Raw genomic sequence first — 7,605 nt, 5'->3', positions numbered from 1 at the left:
CTTTCTGTGTTGTTAGAAGTAGTCAACCCTAGGAACAAGCCAGATTTGGAGAAATTACAAAGATTTATTGTATTCTGTTCCCCAAGCTCTTTCCTTTATTGCCCTTATCAGCATCAGCAGGCTGTGATATTTCTGCAAATGATAGCATGTTAGCCAATTTCATGGCTAAGTAGGCTATCTCATGCCTCCACTTATCTTCTTTATTCGCAGAGAAAATTGCCACCATATGGGAGAGTTAATATCCAGACTATATCTAGTAATGGTAGCCCAGAATCAATACTACCACCTCCCCTGTCTTCTATGTCATTTCTCAGAGAACCCATTCCCCTCACTCCTCTTATGCTCTCTCACTTACCCACTTGAGCCTTTAAAAAGTATATAAGATTTGTTCCATCCTCACTCAATCACATATTTTTTCATCCTCCTATATTCCACTCACTGTGCTGTCAGCAAGACAGTTATTAATAAGATATCATTTTTAAAGTTTATTTACTTATTTATTTTGAGAGAGAGAGAGAGTGTGTGTATGGGGAAGGAGCAGAGAGAGAGAGGGAGAGAGAGAGAATACCAAGTAGGCTCCTCTCTGTCAGCACAGATCCCAATGTGGGGCTCAATCATAGGAATGAGTGTGAGATCATGACTTGATCTGAAATCAACAGTCGGGTGTTTAACTGACTGAGCCTCCCACATGACCCTAAAGTAAAATTTTTGATGCTAAGGGCTTTTAACCTTATAGAAGAAGATGGCCAGTGACAGGTACATATGAAAAAATTGGACAAATATTATAATGGAAGAATATAGAAGATACACTGTATAATTGAGATAGAACATATTTTTCATTTTCAAAAGTAGAGGAATCGCATGATGAAAATCTAACTTAACATAGACTTAAAAACAAAAACTGATCAGTCAAATCTGTAGTCATTTAGAAAGGAAGAGTTGGGATGAGCACTTGGTGTTGTATGGAAACCAATTTGACAATAAATTATATTTAATATAAAAAATAATAAAACAATAAAAACATAAAAATATAATGGTGAAAAAAAACCCAAAAGTAAAAAAGGATTATTAAAGAAGATTTTGAAGTAAAATACAGAAAATATTTGAAAAAAAAGAAAGAAAGGAAGAGTGTCTCAAAGAAAAGTTATGTGGCTTGTCCACGCTCATATCATTACTAAATGTTGAAGAGAAATGACCAAAACTCACATCCCAGAATTTGTTTCCCAATTACAGTCCACTTTCAGATCCTTATTGAGTATATTCATAGTAGAGTTCTTATTAAATAAATAAAAATGTGTATCACTTTGTGCTTTATCAGGGTAATATTAGATGTCATAGCAAATAACCTTCTAAATGTCAGTGGCTTAAGATAATAGAATTGTATTTCTTGTCAGATAAAGTAAAAAATAGACTTTGCAGATAGGCAGAAGGCTCTTTTGAATGACATTTCAGATACCTAGGCTACTGACATCTTGTTGCTCACTATCTTCAACACTGACTTCTAAGGTTATTATTCTTATATGTATTAAGCAGGCAGCTGACAGGATGTGGAAATGTTAATGAGCTTAGCCTGAAAGTGCTGCGAGCCTTCCCCTAATATTTGAGTCTAGTCACATAGCAATACGTGGAGGCTTGGAAGTATATTTATCTCAGTGCACAGGGCAAAAGAGCAAATAGATTTGGTAAACAGCTGCCAGTTCCTGTCACATCTAAATTGCTTTGAACAAAGCCTATGAGCTGGTTCACAGCAGAGATACTGTTTTGCATTCCTTTACCACTCTACTTAAACATATGTTGTACTATCAATATTTGTTTAGTTAAACATTCCCACTAGTAAGGAAAGTAGATCCTCATTCCTTTTCCATAAATTTGATTCTTAGCCCTTTCAAAATACAAGTGATATTTCTTTGGAGACTATACTAGTCATCTAGTGCTGTAGTTAATACTTATCTCAAGATAGTAAGACGAACATGTATTACCTCACAGATCTTCCCATCAAGAATCTGAATGAAGTTTGGCTGTGTGCCTCTGCCTAAATATTTCCAACAAAATTGTAATCAAAGTGCTGGCTGGTGCTACAGTATCATCTGAATTCTCAACTGTGGGAGGATCTTCTTCCAAGCCCACTCAGGTGTTATCATCAGGGTTCAGTTCAGTCATCCTAGGCTATTGGACTGAATGCTCTGTTTTCTGGATGTTGACTGGAGCTCCCCTCACTTCCTTGATTTTCCATGGAGTATCTCATAACATGATACCCAGGCTCCTTCAAGAAAGAGGGGAGGGAGGAGAAAGAGGGAGAGAGGTGGAGAGTGAGATCAAGATGGAAATCACAGTCTTTTTGTAACCTAATATCAGAAGTAATATGTAGTAAGATTCACCCCTTGCTCAAGGGAAGAATACACAAGGTCATGAATACTGGCTGGCAAGGGTCACTGGGGCCAGATTGTTGTCTATGAGAAAGATTCTCCAAGTTAATTGTATTTTGTCAAGATTTTGAATTTTAGAGTTAGAAGGTGCCTTAGAAAAATCTACTTTACACCTATACTCTTATCCCTGGTATTTTTTGTCTCCCTGTTATTTTAGTGATGAAGAAATTATGTGTAGAAAATTTACATGGTTCGTCTTATATCATTCAGCTACTTACTAATAAAGGAACTATATATCCAAGTCCGCAAATATTTTTATTTTCTTGACTACTTGCAGATCTTTACATTATTTCTTGAATTATCTTCAACCTATTCACATTAACTCTTTTACTTCTAGAACACTTAGGGAGCATCTAAACCTGCTGTAAATCAGTGTAAAATTCAACGTTCATGAATACAGTATGTGAAGGAATTTTTTTTTAATTTTTTTTTGTGTGTTTATTTTTGAGAGAGAGAGCGAGAGAGAGAGGGAGAGCACGAGCAGGGTAGGGGGAGAGAGAGAGGGAGACACAGAATCCCAAACAGGCTCCAGGTCCCAAGTTGTCAGCACAGAGCCTGACATGGGGCTTGAACCCATGAATGTTGAGATCGTGACCTGAGCCAAAGTTGGATGCTTATCCACTGAGCCACCCAGGCGCCCCTGTGGAGGAATGTTTAAAAAACCATCACCATGGGGCGCCTGGGTGGCGCAGTCGGTTAAGCGTCCGACTTCAGCCAGGTCACGATCTCGCGGTCCGTGAGTTCGAGCCCCGTGTCAGGCTCTGGGCTGATGGCTCAGAGCCTGGAGCCTGTTTCTGATTCTGTGTCTCCCTCTCTCTCTGCCCCTCCCCCGTTCATGCTCTGTCTCTCTCTGTCCCAAAAATAAATAAACGTTGAAAAAAAAAATTAAAAAAAATAAAAAATAAAAAAAATAATAAACCATCACCATAACCAATTTTAACATTTAAATTATTAACCTTTTATAGTTTATATGTTGATTTTTAGCATCTAGACCATACCTTTAATATTAATTTATTTCAACTTTATATATTTATATATTTCATATATGCATGCAACTTTAAAATGTCTACCCATTTAAATGATAGTCACATGCAGCCCTTAACCATTGAATGAAGATTTGTAAATATATTTGCCATATTTTGGGGTATTTTCATGCCTTGAGAAATTGTTTTGATAACTATCCTATTTATAATTATCAGGAAATAGAATAATTTCTGTTGGGCTAAAACGGCATATGATCAGCAAAGCCAGATTAAAAGAGTCAGTCATGGTGGTTGCATTTCATGGTGGATTCTGCCACTTATTTTAAATCTGAGTTAATGGTCTGCTCTGCAACTTCTCTTTTTCTGTGTTGTACCCCTCATAATGATGCATATGTAGATGCAGACCTTTGCTTTTCACAGCTCTTAGCCAAGAACAAAGTAGTAAACCAATTTATTACTCAGAAAGAATGTGTTAAACTTTAAGGTTTCTGGTGAATTCACATGAGAGTGAATTTTTTGGATGATGATGTGACAGGGGACATTCATCCTGATATCTGTCCCATTTCAAACATTGCCTTGTTAGTGAATTACTTTCTTTTTATTCTGGAAGTGTTTGGTGCCCTCTTGCTCTAACACTCTGTCCCTTTTTAAACTCATTCTAGCAAAGGACATGGTAAATTCATGCCCTATGCTCTAACAGGCTGTCCTCCATGAGGAGGCACTGAGCTCCACAGGAAATAAAGTCAAGAGTCAAATGCAGATTTCTGAAGAAGTCACTGTTGGTCTCAGGAACCAACTGAGAGAATCAGAGTGTGTAAATGTTCCTGATACCCACCCCCCCCCCACACACACACACACACGGAGAAAAATCAGCATCTCTCTGTCCCATCTCTCTTCACTCGTTTATTGATTTTTCTTTATCCACACACTTATTGACTTAAATTCCATACACCAACTATAGTCACATGTTTAGTTTCCAAAACGTATTTCAATATTCCTTTCTCTCATTTAAAATTTTAATCTTCCACTCACCACTCCTGTCTATTTTCTTTTCTTAGTTAACCATCAATTATATTACGTCTTTTTTTCTATACTTCCCTAAGGGACGGCCCCTTGAATTCTTTTACATTCAGTCTCTTCCTTTTCACTGGAAAAACAAATCCTAAATTCCCTTATGGTTGCCAGAAAGAGAAAAAAATATATACGTATATGGACAGAAAATTTACCAGTGGCATAAAAGGACATAAGCTTTGTTCTTTCCAAATTATTGACAAGCAATAATGGATGGAACTTTTCCCCCTTTATACAATGTTACAATTCACATGCAGAAACCCACAATTCACAGTCACTTCTTAGAATTTTTATTTTTTATAAATTATTCCAAGTTTTATCACTTCTAGGAAATGTCTTTATCACTTTGAAATTAATTCATCACCAGAAAAAGGAAGACATGGTTTATTTCTTGTCTCTGGTTTGAAGGCAATCATTTTAAAAGGCAACTGAGCATAAAACAGATACAACTTCTTAAACTTAATCAGAAATTTTGGATTTGTCAAGGCACCTGGATGGCTCAGTTGGTTAAGCAACTGACTCTTCATTTCACCTCAAGTCATGATCTCACAGTTTATGAGATCAAGCCCTATGTTGGGTTCTGTGCTGACAGTGAGGAGCCTGCTTGGAATTCTCTCTCCCTCACTCTCTGCCCCTCTCCCCACTCACATGCTCTCACTCTTTCTCACTCTCTCTCTCTCTCTCATAATGAATAAATAAACTTAAAAAAAAGAAATGTTGGATTTGTTTGTGAATTTTTTTTTATCTTAGTTAAAATAATAGGCTGTAACATCACTGAAATGAAACTGTTTATGACATATGTTAAATACAATCAAGGTAAATCTTATGCCATAAAGGATACTATTTTCCTTTTTTTTCTCTTACCTTAGGTTTCTGTGAATACATTGACAACCTGTGTATTTCTTTGCTTTTGTTCAATATCTTGGGCCAATCCATTCAGGAGGACAAAACTGACATTTTTTGCTTGTCATCTATACAGAAAAATCCAGATATTATTGAGTGGGGTTTTTATGTTTAAAAATTTTTCCCTGGTTTTGGATTTTGAACAGCTAATGGGATCACTGCTTTCTGTGAAAGTGCCCTGCAATGAGAAGAATCATCACCTGCCCTTTTTATGTTGCCTTTTCCCAAATGGCTCACTGAGGTCAGACTCGTAGACTTCCCTGGGTCCCTGTAGTTATTTCTGTTATCCTGACTGCCTGTTCTGGGCTCTGCCCTAAATGAATTGTGTATAGAAACTGTCGTGGGTGTGTTATTGACATTTGCATCGTTCTGCTTTGATACTGAAAGAGCAGATTTTATTTATTCTGGAATTTAGAGTTAACAAAAATTATTTCACTTACTTTATGTCACTTAATCCTCAAAAGTACAATTTGAGGTGGACACAACATTTGGACAGTGAAAATGGTATTTTGAGATCACACAGTTAATAAGATTCAGGATTGTGATCCATACACTCTTCCAGATTCCAGAAGGCATAGGTCTTCTAAGAACTCTTAGTGGAATTGTGTGATTTCCAAAATAACTGATAGCAGGTGAAAACCCCTACCTGCCTTTCATCTACCTCTCCTATTCACCAGAAGATAGCATAAAGGGAAAAAATAGTTTCTTAAAAGATGGTTCATTTACTGTACCAGATTCATGTTGGAATGATTATGTGTGCATGTGCATGCACATGTATAAAAGTATAACCATTATCAAGGTTCATATAGTTTACTTTGCAAATATTTTCGGTTAGTATCACATGCAGATATGTACTAGGTTAACACTAATACCCATAAAATAAACTCAAGGAATTAGTGATAACCCTGTAATCCTAGTAATGACTTAAACAGGCATTGCAAATTTTATCATATATAAAATGATTTTGCTGGTGTGAATGAAAACATGACACACATGGAATATCTAAAGAATGTATATCCTTCTACTTGGATGAGATGATTTAGTTCCAATCCATAACAATCATATCACACAGCTTTTGTCTTCAGGTTTGACTGAGTTCATCTGTCAATTTCAACTCTCCTCTGGATATACACTATTCTATTTATTGTGGGAAAAACACAACCAATAAGGCTAACATTCATAGAATGTTTTCTAAATGCTTGGCACTCTACTAAGTTCTCTCTGTGTTACCTTATTGAACTTCCATAATATTCACAACAGCTGCTTGAGATAATTATTTATGGTCATCACAACTTGTTCTAGCACTTACAAAGATTAAAACACCTGCATGCATGATAAAACCCAAAAGTAGCTTCACTGATGTTTATTATACATGACCAATTATTGCTCATTTGTTACTGCCTTTTGGAACCATGTGTATATTTTGAGTTCATTTTGTGTGAGGATTGTTGAAACCCTGTCATATAAGAAATAAATGTATATACTTTATGGATGTTAATGGTATAGATATATTCACATCATGCTAGGGACCGTGACTTGCTGTCTTAGCCTCTAATAGAAACTTAGAGAACAAGTATGATTGAAGGCAGGGCCTATAGGCCGTGGTTTAGAGTTATGTCTAATGGCAGGCCTGGAACATCTTCAGAATAAATGTGCCAAAGCCATCTGTTTTCCCAATTTTACTTACCTGGGGCCTGGAGTTATGTTGTTCACTGTAGTGAAACAGCTTTCTAAAGAAATGTAACCATCTTTACATTTACTTTATCTTCTTCCAATGGCTATTCTGAACCTTCCCATAGGCATCGGTCTATTTTCAAGTGTACTCATAACCTGTAGGCTCATCCCGTTGATCAAATTCTCAGAAAATCTAATTAACTTTAATTTTTTTAAAGTTTGTATATAAGTTATGGTTAGTTAACATGCAGTGTAATATTAGTTTCAGGTATACAATATAGTGATTCAACTTTTCCATACAATACCCAGTGTTCATCACAAGTATCCTCACCGATTTGACCCATCCTCTCTCCCCAAACTCCCATCTGATAACCACCACCTTGTTCTCTATTGTTGAGTCAGTTTCTGTTCATATGGTTTGCCTCTCTTCCCTTTCCACCTATGTTCATTTATTTTGTTTTTGAATTCCACATATGTGTTAAGTTATGTGGTATTTGTCATTCTCTGGCTCAATTATTTCACTTAACATAAAACTCTCTAGTTCCATC

The sequence above is a fragment of the Leopardus geoffroyi genome, chromosome A1 (genome assembly GCF_018350155.1).
Source record: "Leopardus geoffroyi isolate Oge1 chromosome A1, O.geoffroyi_Oge1_pat1.0, whole genome shotgun sequence".
Lineage (NCBI taxonomy): Eukaryota > Metazoa > Chordata > Mammalia > Carnivora > Felidae > Leopardus > Leopardus geoffroyi.
This window is presented reverse-complemented; position numbering follows the sequence as displayed.